This window comes from Triticum urartu, chromosome 7A, assembly GCF_056163025.1.
Source record: "Triticum urartu cultivar PI428250 chromosome 7A, HENAU_Tu73, whole genome shotgun sequence".
NCBI lineage: Eukaryota > Viridiplantae > Streptophyta > Magnoliopsida > Poales > Poaceae > Triticum > Triticum urartu.
In genome coordinates, this window is record NC_141879.1 from 401,645,245 (window position 1) to 401,672,673 (window position 27,429).

A 27,429-nucleotide genomic window follows, 5' to 3' on the forward strand; every position below is an offset into this window, starting at 1 on the left:
TAGGTATGACACCTAGATCAGATATGAACTCATTCATCCAGACTGCTTCATTTGCTGCTTCCGAAGTAGCTATGTACTCCGCTTCGCACGTAGATCCCGCCACGACGCTTTGCTTAGAACTGCACCAACTGACAGCTCCACCATTCAATAAAAATATGTATCCGGTTTGTGACTTAGAGTCATTCGGATCAGTGTCAAAGCTTGCATCAACGTAACCGTTTACGACGAGCTCTTTGTCACCTCCATAAACGAGAAACATATCCATAGTCCATTTTAGGTATTTCAGGATGTTCTTGGCCGGTGTCTAGTGATCCACTCCTGGATTACTTTGGTACCTCCCTGCTAAACTAATAGCAAGGCACACATCAGGTCTGGTACACAGCATTGCATACATGATAGAACCTATGGCCGAAGCATAGGGAATGACTTTCATTTTCTCTCTATCTTTTGCAGTGGTTGGGCATTGAGTCTGACTCAACTTCACACCTTGTAACACAGGCAAGAACCCTGTCTTTGCTTGATCCATTTTGAACTTCTTCAAAACTTTATCAAGGTATGTGCTTTCTGAAAGTCCAATTAAGCGTCTTGATCTATCTCTATAGATCTTGATGCCCAATATATAAGGAGATTCTCCGAGGTCTTTCATTGAAAAATTCTTATTCAAGTATCCTTTTATGCTATTCAGAAATTCAGTATCATTTCCAATCAACAATATGTCATCCACATATAATATCAGAAATGCTACACAGCTCCCACTCATTTTCTTGTAAATACAGGCTTCTCCAAAAGTTTGTATAAAACCATATGCTTTGATCACACTATCAAAGTGTATATTCCGACTCCAAGATGCTTGCACCAGTCCATAAATGGATCATTGGAGCTTAGAGACTTTGTTAGCACCTTTTGGATCAACAAAACCTTCTGGTTGCATCATATACAACTCTTCTTTAAGATATCCATTAAGGAATACGGTTTTGACATCCATTTGCCAAATTTCATAATCATAAAATGCGGCAATTGCTAACATGATTCGGACGGACTTAAGCATCGCTAAGGGTGAGAAGGTCTCATCATAGTCAACTCCTTGAACTTGTCGAAAACCTTTCGCAACAAGTCGAGCTTTGTAGACAGTAAAATTACTGTCAGTGTCAGTCTTCTTCTTGAAGATCCATTTATTCTCTATGGCTTGTCGATCATCGGGCAAGTGAACCAAAGTCCACACTTTGTTCTCATACATGGATCCCATCTCAGATTTCATGGCCTCAAGCCATTTTGCGAAATCTGAGCTCATCTTCGCTTCCTCATAGTTGGTAGGTTTGTCATGGTCAAGTAACATGACCTCCGGAACAGGATTCCGTACCACTCTGGTGCGGATCTTACTCTGGTTGACCTACGAGGTTCGGTAGTAATTTGATCAGAAGTTTCATGATCATCATCATTAGCTTCCTCACTAACTAGTGTAGGAATCACTAGAACTGATTTCTGTGATGAACTACTTTCCAATAAGGAGCAGGTACAATTACCTCATCAAGTTCTACTTTCCTCCCACTCACTTCTTTCGAGAGAAACTCCTTCTCTAGAAAGGATCCACTCTTAGCAATGAATATCTTGCCTTCGGATCTGTGATAGAAGGTGTACCCAACAGTCTCTTTTGGGTATCCTATGAAGACACATTTCTCCGATTTGGGTTCGAGCTTATCAGGTTGAAGCTTTTTCACATAAGCATCGCAGCCCCAAACATAAAGAAACAACAACATGGGTTTCTTGCCAAACCACAATTCATATGGTGTTGTCTCAATGGATTTCGATGGTACCCTATTTAACGTGAATGCAGCCATCTCTAAATCATAACCCCATACGACGTTCGGACACACCATTACAATGTGGTGTTCCAGGTGGCTTGAGTTTCAAAAGTATTCCGCATTGTTTCAAATGAAGACCAAACTCATAACTCAAATATTCTCCTCCACGATCAGATCGTAGAAACTTTATTTTCTTGTTACGATGATTTTCCATTTCACTCTGAAATTCTTTGGACTTTTCAAATGTTCAGACTTATGTTTCATCAAGTAGACATACCCATATCTGCTCAAATCATCTGTGAAGGTCAGAAAATAATGATACTTGCCACGAGCATCAACACTCATCAGACCGCATACATCAGTATGTATTATTTCCAATAAGTTTGTTGCTCGTTCCATTGTTCTGGAGAACGGAGTCTTAGTCATCTTGCCCATGAGGCATGGTTTGTAAGCATCAAGTGATTCCAAAAGCCCATCCGCATGGAGTTTCTTCATGCGCTTTACACCAATATGACCTAAACGACAGTGCCACAAATAAGTTGTACTATCATTATTAAACTTATATCTTTTGGTTTCAATACTATGAATATGTGTATCACTACTATCAAGATTTAGTAAAAATAGACCACTCATTAAGGGTGCATGACCATAAAAGATATTACTCATATAAATAGAACAACCATTATTCTCTGATTTAAATGAATAACCGTATCACATCAAACAAGATCCAGATATAATGTTCATGCTTAACGCTGGCACCAAATAACAATTATTTAGGTCTAAAACTAATCCTGAAGGTAGATGTAGAGGTAGCGTGCCGACGGCGACCACATCGACTTTGGAACCATTTCCCACGCGCATCATCACCTCGTCCTTAGCCAATCTTCGCTTAATCTGTAGCCCCTGTTTCGAGTTGCAAATATTAGCAACAGAACCACTATCAAATACCCAGGCACTACTGCGAGCATTAGTAAGGTACACATCAATAACATGTATATCAAATATACCTTTCACTTTGCCATCCTTCTTATCCGCCAAATACTTGGGGTAGTTCCGCTTCCAGTGACCGGTCCCGTTATAGTAGAAGCAGTCAATCCCAGGCTTAGGTCCAGACTTGGGCTTCTTCACTTGAGAAGCAACTTGCTTGCTATTCTTCTTGAAGTTCCCCTTCTTTACTTTGCCCTTCTTCTTGAAACTGGTGGTCTTGTTGACCATCAACACTTGATGCTCCTTCTTGATTTCTACCTCCGCAGCCTTTAGCATCGCGAAGAGCTCGGGAATTGTCTTATCCATCCCTTGCATATTATAGTTCATCACGAAGCTTTTGTAGCTTGGTGGTAGTGATTGAAGAACTTTGTCAATGACACTATCAACCGGAAGATTAACTCCCAGCTGAGTCAAGTGATTGTGGTACCCAGGCATTCTGAGTATGTGCTCACTGACAGAACTATTCTCCTCCATTTTGCAGCTATAGAACTTATTGGAGACTTCATATCTCACAATCCGGGTATTTGCTTGAAATATTAACTTCAACTCCTGGAACATCTCATATGCTCCATGACGTTCAAAACGTCGTTGAAGTCCCGGTTCTAAGTCGTAAAGCATAGCACACTGAACTATCGAGTAGTCATCAGCTTTGCTCTGCCAGGTGTTCATAACATCTGGAGTTGCTCCTGCAGCGGATTTGGCACCCAGCGGTGCTTCCAGGACGTAATTCTTCTGTGCAGCAATGAGGATAATCCTCAAGTTACGGACCCAGTCCGTGTAGTTGCTACCATCATCTTTCAACTTAGCTTTCTCTAGGAATGCATTAAAATTCAACGGAACAACAGCACGGGCCATTTATCTACAATAACATAGACATGCAAAATACTATCAGGTACTAAGTTCATGATAAATTAAAGTTCAATTAATCATATTACTTAAGAACTCCCACTTCAATAGACATCCCTCTAATCATCTAAGTGATCACGTGATCCATATCAACTAAACCATGTCCGATCATCACGTGAGATGGAGTTGTTTTCAATGGTGAACATCAATATGTTGATCATATATACTATATGATTCACGCTCGACCTTTCGGTCTAAGTGTTCCGAGGCCATATCTGCATATGCTAGGCTCGTCAAGTTTAACCTGAGTATTCTGCTTGTGCAAAACTGGCTTGCACCTGTTGTATGTGAACGTAGAGCTTATCACACCCGATCTTCACGTGGTGTCTCGGCATGACGAACTGTAGCAAAGGTGCATACTCAGGGAGAACACTTATACCTTGAAATTTAGTGAGAGATCATCTTATAATGCTACCGCCGTACTAAGCAAAATAAGATGCATAAAGAATAAACATCACATGCAATCAATATAAGTGATATGATATGGCCATCATCATCTTGTGCCTTTGATCTCCATCTCCAAAGCACCGTCAAGATCACCATCATCACCGGCTTGATACCTTGATCTCCATCGTAGCATCATTGTCGTCTCGCCAACTATTTTCCACGACTATCACTACAATAAAGCTTACATGGCGATTACATGGCGACTGCATCTCATGCAATAAAGCGACAACCATATGGCTCCTACCAGTTGCCGATAACTGTGTTACAAAACATGACCATCTCATACAACAATTTATATAATCACGTCTTGACCATATCACATCACAACATGCCCTGCAAAAACAAGTTAGATGTCCTCTACTTTGTTGTTGCAAGTTTTACGTGGCTGCTACAGGCTTCTAGCAAGAACCGTTCTTACCTACGCATCAAAACCACAACCTGGTATAGTGATTGCTTTTTGATCTTCAGAAAGAACCCTGTTCATTGAATCCGATTCAACTAAAGTTGGAGAAACTGACACCCGCCAGCCACCTGTGTGCAAAGCACGTCGGTAGAACCAGTCTCATGAACGCGGTCATGTAATGTCGGTCCGGGCCGCTTCATCCAACAAGACCGCCGAATCAAGAAATAACTAGTGATGGCAAGCAATATGTATATACCCACGCCCACAACTCCTTTGTGTTATACTCGTGCATATAACATCTACGCATAGACCTGTCTCGGATGCCACTGTTGGGGAACGCAGTATTTCAAAAAAATTCCTATGATCACGCAAGATCTATCTAGGGATGCATAGCAATGAGAGGGGAGGATGTGTCAATGTATCCTTGTAGACCGAAAGCGGAAGCGTTGAGTAACGCGGTTGATGTAGTCGAACGTCTTCGCGATCCAACCGATCAAGTACAGAACGCACGACACCTTCGCGATCTGCACACGTTCAGCTCGGTGACGTCCCTAGAACTCTAGATCCAACTGAGGCCGAGGGAGAGTTTCGTCAGCACGTTGGCGTGTTGACGGTGATGATGAAGTTACCGACGCAGGGCTTCGCCTAAGCACTACGACAATATAAGCGAGGTGGAAATCTGTCGAGGGGGGCACCGCACACGGCTAAGAAATCAACTTGTATGTCCATGGGCTGCCCCCTCTGCCATATATAAAGGAGTGGAGGAGGGGGTCGGCCGGCCTCACAGGGCGCGCCCCAAGGGGGGAATCCTACTCCTACTAGGAGTAGGTTCCCCCCTTTCCTAGTCCAACTAGGAGGGGGAAGGAAAGGGAAGAGGGGAAGAAGGAAAGGGGGGCCGACCCCCCTCCCCAATTAGGATTGGGCTTGGGGGGACGAGCCCCTCCTCTTGGCCGCCTCCTCTCTCTTCCACTAAAGCCCATGAAGGCCCATTAACCCCCCCCCCCCCCGGGGGGTTCCGATAACCCCCCGGTACTCCGAAAAATGCCCGAACCAATCTGAAACCTTTCTGGTGTCCAAACATAACCTTCCAATATATCAATCTTCATGTCTCGACCATTTTGAGACTCCTCGTCATGTCTGTGATCACATCCGGGACTTCGAACAACCTTAGGTACATCAAATCACATAACTCAAATACATATCATCAACAAACGTTAAGCGTGCAGACCCTACGGGTTCGAGAACTATGTAGACCTGACCGAGACTCATCTCCGGTCAATAACCAATATCAGAACCTGGATGCTCATATTGGTTCCTACATATTCTACGAATATCTTTATCGGTCAAACCGCATAACAACATACGTTGCTCCCTTTGTCATCAGTATGTTACTTGCCCGAGATTCGATCATCGGTATCATCATACCTAGTTCAATCTCGTTACTGGCAAGTCTCTTTACTCGTTTTGTAATGCAACATCCCGCAACTAACTCATTAGTCACATTTCTTGCAAGGCTTATAGTGATGTGCATTACCGAGAGGGCCCAGAGATACCTCTCCGACAATCGGAGTGACAAATCCTAATCTCGATCTATGCCAACTCAACAAACACCATTGGAGACACCTGTAGAGCATCTTTATAATCACCCAATTACGTTGTGACGTTTGATAGAACACAAACTGTTCCTCCAGTATTCAGGAGTTACGTAATCTCATAGTCATAGGAACATGTATAAGTTATGAAGAAAGCAATAGCAATAAACAAAACGATCATAGTGCTAAGCTAACGGATGGGTCATGTCAATCACATCATTCTCTAATGATGTGATCCCATTCATCAAATGACAACTCATGTCTATGGCTAGGAAACTTAACCAACTTTGATTAACGAGCTAGTCAAGTAGAGGCATACTAGTGACACTCTGTTTCTCTATGTATTCACACATGTACTAAGTTTCCGGTTAATACAATTCTAGCATGAATAATAAACATTTATCATGATATAAGGAAATATAAATAACAACTTTATTATTGCCTCTAGGGCATATTTCCTTCAATTTATAGTCTAGAGTCATAAAAGGATAAGTGGGCTTCGGCCCAACATGCGGGCGGCATATAGGTGTCGGACGTCCGACCATCATCGGTCGTCCGGAGGCTCGCGGGGGATCCGACGTCTGGCCAGGGTCGATCGTTCGATGTTTTGGCTCTGTTGGGGCTTGGTCGGTTGTCCAGTCGGGGTCAGACGTCCGAGGCGTCCGTAGTCCGGAGGCTTCCATACTTCCGACGTTTTTGCTCGGGTGTGGTGGCGTCGGTCGTCCGGTGTTGCTCAGCTGTCCGGGAGCTGGGAGGTGTCGGACGTACGGTCGGTGTTGGACATCCGGTCGCTGGAGCATCTTATGGCTGGGACTTGGTCGGCTAGCTGATGCTCCAGGCGTCGGTCGTCCGGTCGGGGTCGGTCGTCCGACGACTGGTGACTTCTGGGCTGCTTTTCTTCTTGTTCCTTGTACTTGGTGTCCTCGTTGTCTTGTCTGCTGGGTGTAGCAGCTCCATGGCCTTCCTCCAAGTACCTGATCATGCATAGGGTCTCCTCCTGAGGTAGTAGCCATGTCTCGTGTGTAGAAAGTGAATGTTCGAAGAGGAGCGAGTTCACCTTATCTTCGATAGCCTTTGCTCGAGCTCTTGTCATTGGTCCAAGTGGTGTCGTGGGAGACGTAGGTAGGTCCATGGGGATGACCTTGGGATGCTCCGCATCACAAACTAAAAAGCAAAGACTCAAATCAAAGGAGGCGCTCCAAGCAAAACACATATCATGTGGTGAATAAAAATATAGCCTCAAGTAAAGTTACCGATGGACGAAGATGAAAGAGGGGATGCCTTCCGGGGCATCCCCAAGCTTAGGCTCTTGGTTGTCCTTGAATATTACCTTGGGGTGCCTTGGGCATCCCCAAGCTTAGGCTCTTTCCACTCCTTATTCCATAGTCCATCAAATCCTTACCCAAAACTTGAAAACTTCACAACACAAAACTCAACAAAAAATCTCAGAAGCTCCGTTAGTATAAGAAAATAAATCACCACTTTTGGTACTATTATGAACTCATTCTTTATTATATTGGTGTAACATCTACTGTATTCCAACTTTTCCATGGTTCATACCCCCCAATACTACCCATAGATCCATCAAAATTAGCAAACAACACATAGAAAATAGAATTTTTCAAAAACAAAACAGTCTGTAGTAATCTATAACTCTCGAATACTTTTGTAACTCCAAAAATTCTGAACAATTAGGACGACCTAAGAAATTTTTTTAATAATGTCCTGCAAAAAGAATCAAATCAAAAAGCACGTTTTTGTTAAAAAAATGAAAATATTTTCCTCGGCGCAAAAGTGTATGTTTTTCAGCAAGATCAAATCAACTATCACCGTAAGCTATCCCAAAGGTTTTACTTGGCACAAACACTAATTAAAACATAAAAACCACATCTAACCAGAGGCTAGATGAATTATTTATTGCGAAACAGAACCTAAAAAGAAAAAAGAAAAAAGAAAATTGGGTTGCCTCCCAACAAACGCTATTGTTTAACACCCTTACCTAGGCATAAAACACGAATAGATCTAAGTATAATCGTAATAATGATAAGGCAAATCTCGAAAACTCATCTCATACTCCCTTCGTTCGGCAGCAAGTTTTCTTTGTGGTGGGCAAAAGTAATCAAAAGGGCTAAATTTAATAGGATAAGAATCCCCAAGATCAAGTTCAGGAGGAATTGGTTCCTCCTTTGGCCCCTCGTATTGTATGACCAACTCATCATTATAATCCTTCTTTTGGCAAAAAGTCATGAGCTTGTGTCCAAGAGATAAACCCAATCCGTTGTTTTGTATAGAAAAATTATCATTAAGCTCAGAAATCTTAACAACTAAAACATCGGTAGGGACCCTCTTTCTTAAATTTTCATTGTAAGCAACATGATCTAGAGATCGTAAACACATTATGCCCTCTTGAATAAAGAGAATTCCCTCTATGGGAGGACGACCACCATCTACTTTATAATGCACGAAAATTTCACTAGCTTCTTTCATAATAAATCTAAACACATGTGCTAGGAATATAGTGGCGGCGCGCTTAACAGAAGAATGCTCAATATTAGAGAACTCTAAAAAAATCTTTATGGATGGATGCATATGAACAAATTGTCTTTCACGTTCAACCACAAGCAAATATATAGCATCCACAAGACTACTAGTTTTATGGAGAATAGATCCTCCTCACGTGGGTAGCGCACCGACATAAATAAAGAAATCTTGAATAACCCCTTTTCCAATAATATTGTCGCTACCTATATGAAGTGTTTTAGTGTGCAAGATAGTAGATTCTTCATGAGGATTAGCATTAGTAAAAGCATCAAAGTTTCCCCCATCATTACTACTATCCTTTTCAGCGATAACCTCCCAATTTCAGACATGGTGGCAGCAAACAAATCTAGCAAACGAATAAACCAAAAGTGAACGAAGAACATGAATGGAAAAGGGTCGAATAAAAGGCAAATATTTTCGAAAATCATTTTAGAAGTGGAGGAGAGGAAAACGAGAGGCGAATGGCGAATAATGTAATGCAAAAGATGAGAGTTTATGATGGGTACTTCGTATGTCTTGACTTGGCGTAGATCTCCCCGGCAACGGCACCAGAAATTCTTCCTGCTACTTCTTGAGCTTGCATTGGTTTTTCCCTTGAAGAGGAAAGGGTGATGTAGCAAAGTAGAGATAAGTATTTCCCTTAGTTTGAGAACCAAGGTATCAATACAGTAGGAGATAACGCACAAATCACTGAATACATGCACAAACAATCAAACAACTTGCACCCAACGCGATAAAGGGGTTGTCAATCCCTTCAAGGTTACTTGCAAAAGTGAGATCTGATAGAGATAGATGAAAGTAAACAAACGGTAAAGTAAATAATTTTGTTATTTTTGGTTTATAGATCGAAAAGTAAAAAAATTGCAAAATAGTAGATTGGAAACTAATAAGATGGAAAATAGAACTTGTATGATGGAAAATAGATCCAGGGACCATAGGTTTTACTAGAGGCTTCTCTCAAGATAGCCAATAATACGGTGGGTGAACAAATTACTGCCGAGCAATTGATCGAAAAGCGCAAGGTTATGAGGATATCTAAGGCAATGATCATGAATATAGGCATCACGTCTGTGTCAAGTAGACCGAAACGATTCTGCATCTACTATATTACTCCACACGTCGACCGCTATCTAGCATGCATCTAGAGTATTAAGTTCATAAAGAACGGAGTAATGTATTAAGTAAGATGACATGATGTAGAGGAATTAACTCAAGCAATATGATGAAGACCCCATCTTTTTTATCCTCGATGACAACAATACAATACGCGCCTTGCTGCCCCTACTGTCACTGGGAAAGGACACCGCAAGATTGAACCCAAAGCTAAGCACTTCTCCCATTGCAAGGAAAACCAATCTAGTTGGCCAAACCAAACTGATAGTTTGAAGAGAATTACAAAGATATCAAATCATGCATAAAAGAATTCAGAGGAGATTCAAATAATATTCATAGATAAGCTAGTCATAATCCACAATTCATTGGATCTCGGCGAACACACCGCAAAAAAGTATTACATCCAATAGATCTCTAAGAACATCGAGGAGAACATGGTATTGAGAATAAAAGAGAGAGAAGAAGCCATCTAGCTACTAGCTATGGACACGTAGGTCTGTGGTAAACTACTCACGCTTCATCGGAAGGACAATAGAGTTGATGTAGAAGCCCTCCGTGATCAAATCCCCCTCTGGCAGGGTGCCGAAAAAGGTCCCTTGATGGGATCTCATGGGTACAGAAGGTTACAGCGGTGGAGAAGTGTTTTCATGGATGCCTCTGGTGGTTTGGGGATATATAGGAATATATAGGCGGAAGAATTAGGTCAGGAGGCGCACGAGGGGCCCACAAGGATGGGGGGCGTGCCCTACCCCCCTGTGCGCGCCCTCAGTCCTTGTGGCCGCTAATGGCTCTTTCGAATTCATCTCCAAGTCTCCTGGTTGTCTTCTCATCCAAGAAAAATCATCATGAAGGTTTCATTCTGTTTCGACTCCGTTTGGTATTCCTTTTCTGCGAAACTCTAAAACAGGGAAAAAACAGGAACTGGCATTGGGCTCTAGGTTAATAGGTTAGTCCCAAAAATAATATAAAATAGCATATTAGTGCATATAAAACATCAAAAACAGATAATATAATAGCATGGAACAATCAAAAATTATAGATACGTTGGAGACGTATCATCGGGCGCGGCTGTAGGGGGGCGGGCACCCGGGGCGGCCAAGGCCAGTGCTAAGCAGAGGGGTCAGGCACCCAGAGCCTTCCTGGCCGGGCACCAGGGGTAGCCAGGGCCGGTTCTCAGCTGGCAGCCGGGCACCCGGGGGTAGAGGGTCGGGCACCCGTAGTGTCCAGGAACTCCGATTCCTCGTTCTTCTCGTCCCTCTCTTCCTTCTCTTGTTCTGTAGATGCTGGTGTCTCCATTCTCACCTTATCACGATCATTTACTTGGTGCCTAAGAATGCATAACACTTCTGTTTGAGGTAGGACCCAACTCTCGTGTGAACTCGAATGGAGTTCAAAGAGGAAGGAGTTAACTTCATTTCTATGGCACGTGTGCGAGCTCTTATCATTGGGCCTCTTCGTGCTTGCGGTGCCGACGTATCGTCCCTGGGGATGGTCGAGGGATGCTCCACATCACCCCCCCCCTTGGCAGTGATCCGTCCACGGATCGTGTTCTTCATCACCATGGTATTGGGACAAGTCCTTGACGTTGAAGATGTCGCTTACGTTGTACTTGTCACCTGGAATGTAGATCTTGTAGGCGTTGTCCTTGTAGAGTGCGAGCACCTTGAAGGGTCCATTGGCTCTCGGAAGTAGCTTGGACTTGCAGTCCTTGGGGAAGCGGTCGTTGCGGAGATGTAACCATACGAGGTCGCCCGGTTGGAACACCATTGGTGACTTGTTGATGTTGAGCTTGGTGGCAAGGCGGAGTACTTGACGCTCGATCGTGGACCTTGTTTCTTCATGCATCTTCTTGAGATAACTTGATCTTGCACTAACATCCATGTTTGTGCATTTTTGGAGCGGTAGAGGAAGGATACCCAAAGGCGACAAAGGGTTGAAGTCGTAGACAACCTGGAAGGGGGACTTGCCGATAGTAGAGTGTCTTACTCGGTTGTAGGCGTACTCGGCGATAGGTAAGCACTCCTCCCACTCCTTGATCTTCTTCTTGATCAGCACGTGTAAGAGAGTAGATAGCGTCTGGTTGGTGACTTTCGTTTGGACATCGGTTTGAGGATGATAGGCCGTTGATAACCCACAAGTATAGGGGGTCGCAACAGTTTTTGAGGGTAGAGTATTCAACCCAAATTTATTGATTTGACACAAGGGGAGCCAAAGAATATTCTCAAGTATTAACAGTTGAGTTGTCAATTCAACCGCACATGAAAGACTTAATATCTGCAGCAAAGTATTTAGTAGCAAAGTAATATGGAAGTAATGGTAACGGTGGCAAAAGTAATAGTATTGGTTTTGTAGTGATTGTAACAGTGGCAACAGAAAAGTAACTAAGCAAAGATCAATATATGAAAAGCTCGTAGGCAATGGATCAGTGATGTATAATTATGTCGGATGCGATTCCTCATGCAACAACTATAACATAGGGTGACAGAGAACTAGCTCCAGTTCATCAATGTAATGTAGGCATGTATTCCGAATATAGTCATACGTGCTTATGGAAAAGAACTTGCATGACATCTTTTGTCCTACCCTCTCGTGGCAGCGGGGTCCTATTGGAAACTAAGGGATATTAAGGCCTCCTTTTAATAGAGTACCGGACCAAAGCATTAACACTTAGTGAATACATGAACTCCTCAAACTATGGTCATCATCGGTAAGTATCCCGATTATTGTCACTTTGGGGTTAACGGATCATAACACATAATAGGTGACTATAGACTTGCATGATAGGATCAAGAACTCACATATATTCATGAAAACATAACAGGTTCAGATCTGAAATCATGGCACTCGGGCTCAAGTGACAAGCATTAAGCATAGCAAAGTCATAGCGACATCAATCTCAGGACATAATGGATACTAGGAATCAAACCCTAACAAAACTAACTCGATTACATGATAAATCTCATCCAACCCATCACCGTCCAGCAAGCCTACGATGGAATTACTCACGCACGGCGGTGAGCATCATGAAATTGGTGATGGAGGAAGGTTGATGATGATGATGGCGACGGATTCCCCTCTCCGGAGCCCCGAACGGACTCCAGATCAGCCCTCCCGAGAGAGATTAGGGCTTGGCGGCAGCTCCGTATTGTAAAACGCGATGAATCCTTCTCTCTGATTTTTTCTCCTCGAACGTGAATATATAGAGTTGGAGTTGAGGTCGGTGGAGCACCAGGGGGCCCATGAGGCAGGGGGTGCACCCAGGGGGGTAGGCGCGCCCCCACCCTCATGGATAGGGTGTGGGGCCCTGGCCTTGATTCTTTTGCCAGTATTTTTTATATGTTCCAAAAATATTCTCCGTTGATTTTCAGGTCATTCCGAGAACTTTTATTTCTGCACAAAAATAACACCATGGCAATTCTACTGAAAACAGCGTCAGTCCGGGTTAGTTCCATTCAAATCATGCAAGCTAGAGTCCAAAACAAGGGCAAAAGTGTTTGGAAAAGTAGATACGATGGAGACGTATCAACTCCCCCAAGCTTAAACCTTTGCTTGTCCTCAAGCAATTCAGTTGATAAACTGACAATGATAAAGAAAAACTTTTACAAACTCTGTTTGCTCTTGTTGTTGTAAATATGTAAAGCCAGCATTCAAGTTTTTAGCAAAGATTATGAACTAACCATATTCACAATAACATTTAGGTCTCATGTTTACTCATATCAATGACATAATCAACTAGCGAGCAATAATAATAAATCTCGGATGACAACACTTTCTCAAAACAATCATAATATGGTATAACAAGATGGTATCTCGCTAGCCCTTTCTGAGACCGCAAAACATAAACGCAGAGCACCTCTGAAGATCAAGGGCTGACTGGAAATTGTAATTCATGGTAAAAGAGATCCAGTCACAGCCATACTCATTATAAACTAATAGTAATGCATGCAAATGACAGTGGTGCTCTCCAACTGGTGCTTTTTAATAAGAGGATGATGACTCAACATAAAAGTAAATAGATAGGCCCTTCGCAGAGGGAAGCAGGGATTTGTAGAGGTGTCAGAGCTCGGTTTTGAAATAGAGATGAATAATATTTTGAGTGGTATACTTTCATTGTCAACATAACAAACGAGAGATCTCGATATCTTCCATGCTACACACATTATAGACGGTTCCCAAGCAGAATGGTAAAGTTTATACTCACCCACCACCAACAAGCATCAATCCATGGCTTGCCCGAAACAACGGGTGCCTTCTACTAACAACAATCCTGGAGGAGTTTTGTTTGCAATTATTTTGATTGATTTGAGCATGGTACTGCGCATCCTGGTGACCACCCATTTTCTCATGAGTGAGGAGTAGAGTCCACTCCTCTTGAGAATAACCCACCTAGCATGGAAGATATAGACAGCCCTAGTTGATACATGAGCTATTCGAGCATACAAAACAGAATTTCATTTAAAGGTTTAGAGTTTGGCACATACAAATTTACTTGGAACGACGGGTATGGTGGACTCATATGGAATAACTTTTGGGGTTTATGGAGTTGGATGCACAAGCAGTATTCCCGCTTAGTACAAGTGAAGGCTAGAAAGAGACTAGGAAGCGACTAGCTAGAGAGCGACAACAGTCATGAACATGCATTAAAATTAATCAACACTAAATGCAAGCATGAGTAGGATATAATTCACCATGAACATAAATATCGTGGAGGCTATGTTGATTTTGTTTCAACTACATGCGTGAACATGTGCCAAGTCAAGCCACTCGAATCGTTTAAAGGAGGATATCACCCTATCAAACCACATCACAACCATTTTAATACCATGTTGGCACACAAGGTAAACCATTATAAACTCCTAGAAAATTAATCATGGCATGAGAAACTATAATCTCTAATTGTCATTGCAAACATGTTTCATTCATAATAGGCTAAATCAGGAATGATGAACTAATCATATTTACAAAAACAAGATAGGTCGAGTTCATACCAGCTTCTCTCATCTCAATTAGTTCATCATATATCATCATTATTGCCTTTCACTTGCACAACCGAATAGTGTGGGTAATAATAATAATACACGTGCATTGGACTAAGCTAGAATCTTCAAGCATTCAATTCAAGGGAGAAAACAAGGCAATATGGGCTCTTTGTTAGATTAACGATAATGCATATGAGAGCCACTCGACATTTTCATTACGGTCTTCACCTCTCGACCCCCAAAGAAAAGGAACAAAACTATTTACATGGGAAAGCTCCCAACAAGCAAAAGAAGAACGAGGAATCTTTTTGAGTTTTCGTTTTAATTATTACTACTACAAGCAATGAAAATAAACTAGCTAAGAGCTACAACTAATTTTCTTTGTTTTTCTTAAGGTTTTTCAAACACATAAGAAGAAAGCTGATGCGAAGCTTCCTATGGACATCACCATGTCAAGAGTCCATTCGGCGAGTGACACATGCGACATCTACTTCACATACACAACGGTGAATCATCTCCTTTACACATGCTCACTTGACCCCTTCGAGGATGGTATACTACTTGACACTCCACTCGTGTGCATGCATAGGTATTGTCGGAACACTACGGACGACTAGGAGGAGTGCAAGCGCCAAAGAACAACTACACCATCCGCGAGGGAAGCCTAGAAGCGACGACAGAAGAAGGCGGAGCTGCTGACGCTACAGCGGCCGGACATCCGGGCCAGAGGCCGGACATCCGGCGCCTGGGCAGCCGCGCATGAGCTGCCCCAACAGACGGCCAACAGCATCAGCGGCCGGACAAGCCCCGGACATCCGGCGCCTCAGCAACGCCCGAACATCTGGCGCCCAACCCCGGAAATCCGGACAACAGCTATCCAGAGAGCAACAGTCTCGGCCACCGCCAGGCCAGACATCCGGCGAGTGCCCCGGACATCCGGCGCCCCGCGAACGGCTGGACATCCGGGCCCCATCTCGGACATCTGGCGCCTGCCTGCGCGCATGGACATGGCCCGAGGCCCATGTATCCCCTTTCCCACTTACCCCTTCGTGGTTTAGACTATATATACTACTCCCCCTCCTCCTAGTTAGGGTTAGCATTGGTTTAGCTCATATTTAGAGATAGAGCATTGCTCATCCACATCAGATCTACTCCACGAGAGAGACCGCGGCCTCTACGGAGAAGATCCCTTTGGATTCAAGACCTCCTTGCGGAGAAGAACCTCAAGACCTCCTCACGGAGAAGACCGGCTACCTTTTGTATCGTCCGTTGTTGATTGTGGATCATGTGAACTCTTATGTACTCGAGGATCTAGCATATGTGTGACTATTTCTTGTTGGTTTAGTGGTTCTCTTGTGTTTCCCCTCGTGATTTCCCTCGTTTTCCCCCTCGTGTTCTTCGTGTTCTTCGCGGGATTCGCTCCTTTCGTGAAAGATCGGGCGATTAGGGTTCTACCCTACATCATGTTGGTATCATGAGCCATGTTGATCACGATTTCGGAGCCTACCCGTTGTGTTTTCTAGCCTAATTTTGTTGATTTCGTCCTAAATTCGAAAATCCCCACCAAAAATAGCCCCAATTTTTTTTGTGATTTGTTGGTTTGATGAGGTTTTGTTGGATTTGATCCATGGATTTGCTTGGTTTCGAGTGGATCTAGCATCTCCCCAATTTTCCCCACCTTCCATCCACAAAATCTCTCCAATTTTGCCTTTGGAGTCATCCATTTCCGCCCCCAATTCGAAAATTTCCGCCCCAAACGAGATCTGGATTCGTCATGCCGGACATCTGGGCCAAAGGCTGGACATCGGGGCCATCGGGCCGGACATCCGGGTCCCCGGCCGGACATCCGGCTCCTGGAGCACCAAATTTGCTCGGTTCTGGACATCAGGTCCCGGATTTCCGGCCCCGAGCCCGGATGTCCGTCCCCTGACATCTCAGTCATCCCCATTTCACCGTTTTGTCCATAACTAATTCATCCGGAGTCCGATTTTCGCATTCTTTAGCTCGTTGAAAAGCTCTTGACATCCCCCTTACAAAAAAAATACTATCATAACCATTTGACTCCATCAAATGTTTGGAACTTTGGCATCTTTTCCTAGGGCTTCCACCACAACCTCCGCATAACCACCACCGACTTCCGCAACCTAACCAATGTTGTTCCCCATCGCATTAGTGGTTGCTTGAGGAGTGATTTTAGTCTCCAAAGGTGTTTAGGCTACTTAGGGACGGTTGCTTCAACCACCACCATAACTTCCGCATAGGCTTGATCACCATACACTTCTACCATCCCAACTTAACCCAAGTTTGTTAGTGTTGTGAGTTGTGTCTCCTAAGGTGTTTAGGCTACTTAGGGACCGTGCTTCCAACTCTGACACTGTGTATAGACAACCTTACCCTCCATTTCCGCATTGCCTACTCGCAAAACCCATCATTGCATTCCCGCAATCCCATTGATCTTCCGCAACCACCACCGCATCCTGATACCACCATTTGACATTTGACATTTGAGATTTTGAGTTCGCGGTTTTTCCATTTCCTAAGGTGTTTCGGCTACTTAGGGACGAGTCTCCATAATCTTGGTATCTCCATTAAGATCACCGCCACTCATCATCGACACAGATGGTAACCTCCATATCATCTTGGTATCGTGGTACCCCTCAATTGTATATTCCCTTGCCATTGCATTGATAACCCCTAGCCCATTTTGCGTTACTTGCCTATCGAGACTAGCCATTTGAGTATTGCCGGCAACGTTACTTGTGCACATTAGTGATCTACACCATACATTGCATACATACCATATCATATTGGTATCATATCATCCCTTGTGTCACAAGACTGTTCTCATATATACCCAATTGCTATCTTGGTTTGTGCATTTCGCAAAGTGGTCATATAAAAAAAAGCTTTTAAGCAAAGAAAAAGAGTGAACAAAGAGCTTGTAAGCAAGTGCCATAGCATCATACCACATTGCATAAAAGATCTTCTTGGGTCATACCACCGGAACATCATATACATAGCATACTTGGGATAGAAGTCGTTGCATTTTTGTCTCCTATAGGTTGTGCACAAGTGTCATATCCGCCTATTGGGCAATCGTGCTAGCATCTCTCTAGAGTTGTGCAACAAGAGCATTTTCCGTGGACTCCACATTTAGAGATCATCATTGGTTGCACGACCCCATTTATCTATATGTGTGTGTGTGTGTGTGTTTCCATGTGCCATTCATTGCTATTGCTCTACTTGTTACACTTGCGAATTTGTGAATCTCTTTCAACATTATTGACTCTTGCTAACATTTTACATCAAATTTTTGTGCCAGTATCCTCACCGAGCTTCACCATAAGCCTTATTTGTGTAGGTGTAAGAAACCGACAAGAATTGGTACCAATTGTGCTATTTCCTTGTCCACATTGGAGTGATCATTGATCCACTTTCAACTTCGGTCAAGGTACATTTGGTATTCGTTCTTCTCTTTCTACCACTCACATTTTTCTCTTGGAGTGATGGATAGGCAAGGCATTTCATCTTCGATCTACAACAACAATGACGAGTTCGATGCCATGAACAACTCCAACGACGCCAAGATGCAAACTTAAATGAAGGAGATCAAAGCCCTCATCAAGTCCTACAAGCGGTCTTCCTCATCTTCGAGAAGACGCTCAAGAGCACATGCCTCTGAGCTACCATCTCCGGCAAAATCACATCGGCGTCGACACCATCACCAACAAGGATGTGAAGGTCAAGAGCTCAACACCAACAACCGCTCAACGACTTCACCATCTCCATTGGTATCTTCGCCAAGCGACTTCAAGGCATCTTCGCCTTCGGATATATGGCATCTTCGCCAACAAGCACCTCAAGACTACGCTCAAGAGAAGCTCCCCAAGCTCAAGTCCGCGACTTCCACGAGCTAGTACGACCTCGACACCGACCATGAGATTCCTTTCTATGGGACTCTATAACCCGAGGAGTATCTCAAGTGGGAGCGTTTGATGTACGACTACCTTAAGATACATCAAGTTCCTCCCTAAGATCAAGTGAAGTGCGCCACAAGGAACTTCCACGACTACGCGTCAACATGGTGGCTTCACGCACCTTCGGAGGCCTACGACATGAGTTGGTGCAAGACGAAGAGAGCTTTGCGGTGAGAGTTCGTGCCTCCAACCTACACGGAACAACTTCAATGCCAATTGGACAACACCATCCAAGGATCCAAGTCCATCGACGTGTACTTCAAGGAGATGAAGATTGCCTTGCGACGAGTCGGCGTGGACGACCCCATTTCGATGAAGTTTCACTTCATGATGGGATTGCACAACGACATCTCCAAGACGATCTTCCTCGCGAACTACAAGTCCCTCGACGACAACTACATTGGTGCTCTCAAGGCGGAACAAGAACTCATGAAGGCCAAAGCTTCTCCACCCCAAGCTCACTTCACGATGACCAAGCTCCATGAGAACAAGCATGAGGCTAGTACCACCACGATGTCCAAGCCCGACGAGCTCCAAGACAATGCTCCCAAGTTCGACTACACCGTCATCCCTCTTTGTGGCATTGATGATGCTGAGTCTACTTCGACTCTTTTTCAAGATGGTGCGGTGACGACTATGACTACGGAGAACATCAAGGACCAAGCTTTGGAGGCGAGCGACATTGTGATGAGCAAGGATGATTTTTCCATCTTAGGAGGTGAGAGTGATGATGTGCCATCTTCGGCCTTCATCCACGGTGACGACAACGAGATGGTTGAGCATGGGATTTTCCCTTCGACCACAGCGACGTATGATGACTTGAGTGACTTGTGCCGCCATATTGAGAGTGAGAGTGACTTCACCACTAGCCCCATATATGTGTTGCCACAATTCACATGTGAGGAGAGCCACAACCCCCACCACTTGAGTGAGATGAGTGACTCCACCATATGTGAGTTTGAGTGCACCTATTTTGAGGGAGTGAGTGAACCACCACATAGAGAGAGTGTGATAGTTGATAGGTCATGTGAGGCCACTTTCAACACTAACGACTTGACCTCTACCTCTATTGTGTCTTCTCATTTGGTGCTAGGTCCCTTATATGATGACGCACCGATTCTCGACGACTTCGTCCTACCTTTGGACAATACGATGGCCATGGTGGAATGTGATGCGCCCCCAACATGGTTCCATCAATATGAAGATGAGCACCATTTGGTATTTCCCACCTCACCTACACCACATGAGTGGAATGACAAAGGTAACACAGGTGAAGGTGATGCTCTAGTCCCACTAGTGGACATTCTTGACGTTGATTGCTTGCATGATGTTGATCAACCTATTTCCATGCTTCATGCTAGTGTGACTTCCCCATGCGATGATTTACCCATTTATGATGAGTATGATGATTGCCATGTGGAGTCTATTAGTTGTGATGCCATGTTACATAGGATTTCTTGTGCTAATTCTCTCGGTCACATCATGTTTGCCAATCTGCTTGACTTGTCATATGCTATGCATGAGATCGACCACATGTCATATTTGCAATCTCTTCATAGTGACTATGCATATGCCATTAAAATGAACCCAATTTGCACATATGGCATAGATGACAAGCCCATGGTTATTGACATTTGTTTTTCTTGTGATGATATTGATATAATCCCTTTGCATCATTTATCTCATATGCCATGCCATGACCACCTAGCTTCGGATATGCATTGTTTTGGATGTTGTCCATTTTCTCCATATGATGTTTCCAATATTTCTCATTAGGAGACCCCCATAGTTTCCTCATACATTTTAGGAGATTTTGATTCATCCCATTCATTGCATGATCCCAATACTTGTGTGCACCATATGCTTCCCATGAATAAACATGCTATTGATGTGCCATATACTTGCATTCGCAATTTGTGTCCCCATCGTGTTATACATAACAACTATTCTTTCATGATGGATGACATGTTCGTATACCATGTATCAAATTTCTTTAAGCGATGCTTATCTTGTGCTAACTCTCACGTGCACATACACATCATGATGGATGATGTGTACGTTTAACACACACACAATTTCTTTCGTTTGTGTCTCTTTTGTGTAGGTACCCATGAATTATTGTCAACCTCACAATCCCACGAGTTGACAAAACGAGCTCTAGAGAGCAATGATGACTTTGGATCCCATGGAGTGTCTTTCCCACCGCTCTCTTCGTGCGTTTCTTCTACATGACCCTCACTTGGCTATGGGTTATTGTCCATTTACATATTCTATGCCCATCTTGCCATGTTCACTTTGCATGATATGCTCATTCCTATGCCTTTGCCATGCATTTGTGACCCATGCTTTGCATTACACATGATGATTGATTCTACTACTTGTATGTGTATTTGCAAGCTTGGTGGAGATATCACTTGTTATTGTCATATTTGCTTTGTGCCCCATGCCTATGATGATACTATGATCTTGCTTTGTGTTCGTGCTTGCGATATGTCATGTGCATTGTCTATGCCTATTATTTTCTCACATGACATGATTGCAATGATTTCCTCTAGTATGTTGCATCTTCGCACTACTAGCTTGCACAACTTGATTACTATGATTGCTTATGTTGCATCACCGATGATTCGTGCTTGCTCATTTAATGCGGTTTATGACAACCATCTACATGCTTATCACATGATTGTTATTGCTTACCGTCATATATCTCCATATGTTGCATCTCTCGTGCTAGATGATTTGCCATGTATTGAGTGCAATTATGCCTTTAGTCTTGATAATGAGTTTGCCCCCATAGCATTCTCGCATATATTTGGAGATTTTGACATTTCTCTTGTGAAGCATGCTTGTCTTACCTCTTTGCACCATATACCTAGTGCCATGAATATTGCCGTTGTTGCATCATATTATTCATGCACTTGTGCTTCTAATGGTTATGTGCAAGAGAAGAGAACCATCATGAAGGATGATGTGTTTATCTACCATGCACATACGTTCTTTCTTTTGTTGTGTGGATGTGTAGGATACTTGGACTTCGTGTCAACTTCCACTTCACATGAGTTGACCATCCAAACTCTTGAAAGCGAACCACCTTCTACCACAACGATTCTACATCGCACTTTCTTGTACTTCGGCGTTGTGAAGGATGCACAAGGACACGCCTACAAGGTGACATCTTTCTTGAGCGTGGATATGACAGATCATACTACTTGTGTTGCTTGCACCATGAGACTTATTGTTCATCTTGGAACACTTGATTGCACACATGTTAGAGATCTTGCTTCGACTTGTCATTTTCACCATTACATGCATCATGATATATATGCCTTGTGTGTTGCATCCAATTCTTGGATTACTTGCTCCTATCATATGTTTGGTTGCAACAATGTCATCACTTCACATATGCCATGTCACATTGATTGCTACATGCTTGCCTTGATTGCCTCACACGTGATGAACAATTGCTCTTTCCATTGTGTTGAGTGCCAAACAATATTCACTACACCACATGCACATTATGCTTGGATTGTCGTGCACTTGACCCATGTGTTTGGACACTTCATTTTATTTGGTCTTTTGAATGCTTCTTATGCCTACCATAGACCTTTCATTGAGCGCTTTGCCCATGCTTGCTATGACTTTGAGGTAGATGCTTATTCTCTTGTTACACATATTTGCATCACTACCTCACATTTACATGCTTGTCCCCATGTTATCTTTTATTGTGCTTGATTGATATGCTTACATGCCATGTCACAATCCTTTGTCACACCATATGATTTGCATGATGACGACACTTGTTTAGTGACTCACCTCTTGAATGCTTGGTTTTGCACTAACGCTAACCACATTTGTGTTTCCAAGTGTTTGTTGTCCTTACTCCTTTTGAAGGAATCACAAGACGGTGCGACATTGGAGAGTGCCCATTTCAAGCTTCAAGATGACAACTACTTGGTGAACGTCCACTTCTAATGGCGAAGCCATCTCTTTCCCATGGTGATTTGGTTTTCGATCCGAGGTTGGATCTTTCCCAAGGGAGGGGAGATGATGCGGAGCATCCTATGGACATCACCATGTCAAGAGTCTGTTCGGCGAGTGACACGTGCGACATCTACTTCACATACACAAAGGTGAATCATCTCCTTTACACGTGCTCACTTGACCGCTTCGAGGATGGTATACTACTTGACACTCCACTCGTGTGCATGCATAGGTATTGTCAGAACACTACGGACGACGAGGAGGAGTGCAAGTGCCAAGGAACAACTACACCATCCGTGAGGGAAGCCTGGAAGAGACGACGGAAGAAGGCGGAGCTGCTGACGCTACAGCGGCCGGACTGGGCCAGAGGCCGGACATCCGGCGCCTGGGCAGCTGCGCAGAAGCTGCCCCAACAGATGGCCAACAGCATCAGCGGCCACACATCCGGCGCCTCAGCAACGCCGGGACATCCGGCGCCCAACCCCGGAAATCCGGACAGCAGCTATCCAAAGAGCAACAGTCTCGGCCACCGCCAAGCCGGACATCCAGCGAGTGCCCCGGACATCCGGTGCCCCACGAATGGCCGGACATCCGGGCCCCAGCCCGGACATTCGGCGCCTGCCTGCGCGCATGGACATGGCCCGAGGCCCATGTATCCCCTTTCCCACTTACCCCTTCGTGGACAGGGTGTGGGCCCCCTAGCCTTGATTCTTTCGCCAGTATTCTTTATATGTTCCAAAAATATTCTCCGTTGATTTTTCAGGTCATTCCGAGAACTTCTATTTCTACACAAAAATAACACCATGGCAATTCTGCTGAAAACAGCGTCAGTCCGGGTTTGTTCCATTCAAATCATGCAAGCTAGAGTCCAAAACAAGGGCAAAAGTGTTTGGAAAAGTAGATACGATGGAGAGGTATCAGCCGTCGGGAATAATAGCTTGATGCCGAGCTTGGCGCATAGTGTCTTCCAAAAGTAGCTTAGGAACTTGACGTCGCAGTCCGACACAATTGTCTTTGGCACTCCATTTAACCTCAAGATTTCCCTACAAAAAATATTTGCAACATGTGAAGCATCGTCTATCTTATTGGATGGGATGAAATGTGCCATTTTGGAGAATCGTTCCATAACAACAAATACGGAATCCTTGCCATTTTGAGTCCTAGGTAATCCAAGCACAAAATTCGTGCTAATATCTTCCCATGGTTTATGTGGAATAGGAAGTGGCATATGTAAACCATGAGATTGAGATTGTGACTTATCTTTGCGGCATATAGAGCACCGGTTGGTGAAGCGTGAGACATCGCGGAACATCTTGGGACAAAAGTAGCTCTTGGAGAGTGTGGCAAAGGTCTTGTCTCGTCCAAAATGTCCCATAAGTCCTCAATGAGCCTCTTGCAAAAGTAACAAATGAAGAGAAGACTCGGGGATACATAGTTTGTTAGATCTCATTAGATAACCATTTTTGATATAATATCTCTCACAAGATGTATGTGTCACACACTTAGCATAAGGAATAGCATTGTGCACATACAAGTCTTTGATATGTTCGAATCCTACAACATTCAATTCAAGTTGTGTAACTAGCATGCATTTGCGGGAAAGAGCGACTGCCACAACATTTTCTTTGCCCTTGATGTACTTGATCACATAAGGGAAAGATTCAATAAATTCACTCGATTTAGCATGCCATTTATTCAACTTGGTTTGACCTTTAAGGTACTTAAGTGTCTCGTGATCGGTATGTATGACAAATTCATGTGGGCAAAGATAATGCTCCCAAACATGCAACACACACACTAAAGCATACAATTCTTTGTCATAAATGGGATAGTTAAGTTGAGCACCGGAAAGTTTTTCACTAAAATATGCAATGGGTCACTTTTCTTGCATAAAAACTCCGCCAATTCCAGTACCACTAGCATCGCAATGAACCTCAAAGTTTTGTCGAAATTAGGCAAACCAAGAATCGGAGCATGTGTAAGCAAAGATTTGAGCTCATCAAATGCGGTCAATTTTAAGGGTCCCCAAACAAAGGGTGCATTTTTCTTAATCAAGGCAAGCAATAGTGCGGCAATAGTGCTAAAGTCTTCCACAAAGCGACGATAAAAACCCGCAAGACCAAGGAAACTATGCACTTGTTGCAAATTAGTGGGTTGTGGCCAAGTTTTAATTGCTTCAGTTTTAAACTCATCAACATAAACACCCTTTGAAGAAACAACGAAAACCAAGAAAACAAGCTTGTCAACACCAAAAGTGCATTTTCCATATTGGCATAAAGATGTTCTTTTCGAAGAGTTTGCAAAATGGCCCTAAGATGATTTACATGATCTTTGATGGATTTTCTAAACAAAAGTATGTCGTCAAAGTAGACCACAACAAACACTCCAATGTATGGGTGAAGCACAAAATACATAAAATGCATGAAAGTACCAGGAGCTTCCGATAAACCCATAGGCATAACTAACCACTCGTAAAGCCAAATTTGGTTTTGAAAGCGGTTTTCCATTCATAGCCTTCTTGAATTAGGATTTGGTAATAGCCACTTTTAAGATCATTTTTTGAGAAAATAATGGCTCCTCTAAGGTCATCAAGCATATCATCGAGACGTGGTATGGGACGCCTATAGCAAACGGTGATAGCATTGATGGGTCTACAATCGGAACACATGTGAAAAACTACCATCTTTCTTAGGCACAATAATAACCGGAACAGCACAAGGGCTTAAGCTTTCACGTACATGGCCATTGTCAATGAGTTTTTGTACTTGCAGTTGGATCTCCTTGGTTTCTTTTGGGTTGACGCGGTATGGAGCCTCTTTCGAAATAGGTGCGTCGGGGATGAGGCCGATCCGGTGTTCCATGCCACGAATAGGAGGAAGACCCAAAGGTACCTCATCGGGGAAGACATCTACGAATCCCTACAACAATTTAGAGAACACTAGAGGAAGAGGATTAGAAGGGTTAGTCCTTGCCACCTCATCTTTCCACACTAGGGCGTAGTGTATGACACTCGATGGGTTCTCACAGACTTCTCTCATCTCACTTTTGGTGGCTAGGAGGAATAAGTTTTTCTCTTTTGGCGAAGACTCACTCATTTTGGGCTTATGGCGCTCACTTTCTTTGTGGTGGTTCACTCTCTCACTAGTCTCCCCATGATGGGTGGATGCTTTCTTGTCGGCGATCACTTCGCTTGGTGACATAGGTCGTAGCACGTACTCCTTTCCCTTCATCTTGAAGCTATAGTGGATCGTGCCGGAGTCGCTAAGCCATTGGACCTTGTAGGGATGATACGTCTCCGTCGTATCTATAATTTTTGATTGTTCCATGTCAATATTATTCAACTTTCATATACTTTTGGCAACCTTTTATACTATTTTTGGGACTAACATATTGATCTAGTGCCCAGTGCCAGTTCCTGTTTGTTGCATGTTTTTTTGTTTCGCAGAATATCCATATCAAACGGACTCCAAACGGAATAAAAACTGACGGAGATTTTTTTTGGAATATATATGATTTTTGGGAAGAAGAATCCACGCGAGACGATGCTCGAGGGGCCCACGAGGTAGGGGGGCGCGCCCTGGGGAGGCAAGCGCCCCTGACCCTCGTGGCCACACCGTAAGGCGGTTCATGCCCTTCTTTCGCCGCAAGAAAGCTAATTTCTGGATAGAGGTCGTGTCAAAATTTCAGCCCGATCGGAATTACGGATCTCCGGGAATATAAGAAACGGTGAAAGGGAAGAATCTGAGAACGCAGAAATAGAGAGAGATAAAGAGACAGATCCAATCTCGGAGGGGCTCTTGCCCCTCCCATGCCATGGAGGCCAAGGACCAGAGGGGAAACCCTTCTCCCATCTAGGGAGGAGGTCAAGGAAGAAGAAGACGAAGGGGCCCCCTCTCCCCTTCTCTTCCGGTGGTGCCGGAACGCTGTCGTGGCCATCATCATCATCACCGCGATCTACACCAACACCTCCGCCATGTTCACCAACATCTCCATCACCTTCCCCCATCTATCTACAACGGTCCACTCTCCCGCAGCCCGATGTACCCTCTACTTGAACATGGTGCTTTATGCTTCATATTATTATCCAATGATGTGTTGCCATCCTATCATGTCTGAGTAGATTTTCGTTGTCCTATCGGTGGTTGATGAATTGCTATGATTGATTTAATTTGCTTGTGGTTATGTTGCTGTCCTTTGGTGCCCATCATATGATTGCGCGCGTGGATCACACCCTAGGGTTAGTTGTATGTTGATAGGACTATGTATTGGAGGGCAAGAGTGACAGAAGCTTCAACCTAGCATAGAAATTGATGCATACGGGATTGAAGGGGGACCAATATATCTTAATGCTATGGTTGGGTTTTACCTTAATGAACGTTAGTAGTTGCGGATTCTTGCTAATAGTTCCAATCATCAGTGCATAGAATTCCAAGTCAGGGATGACATGCTAGCAGTGGCCTCTCCCACATAATACTTGCTATCGGTCTAGTAAGGTAGTCAATTGCTTAGGGGCAATTTCACAACTCCTACCACCACTTTTCCACACTCGCTATATTTACTTTATTGTTTCTTTATCTAAACAGCCCCTACTTTTTATTTACGTACTCTTTATTATCTTGCAAACCTTTCCAACAACACCTACAAAGTACTTCTAGTTCCATACTTGTTCTAGGTAAAGCGAACGTCAAGCGTGCGTAGAGT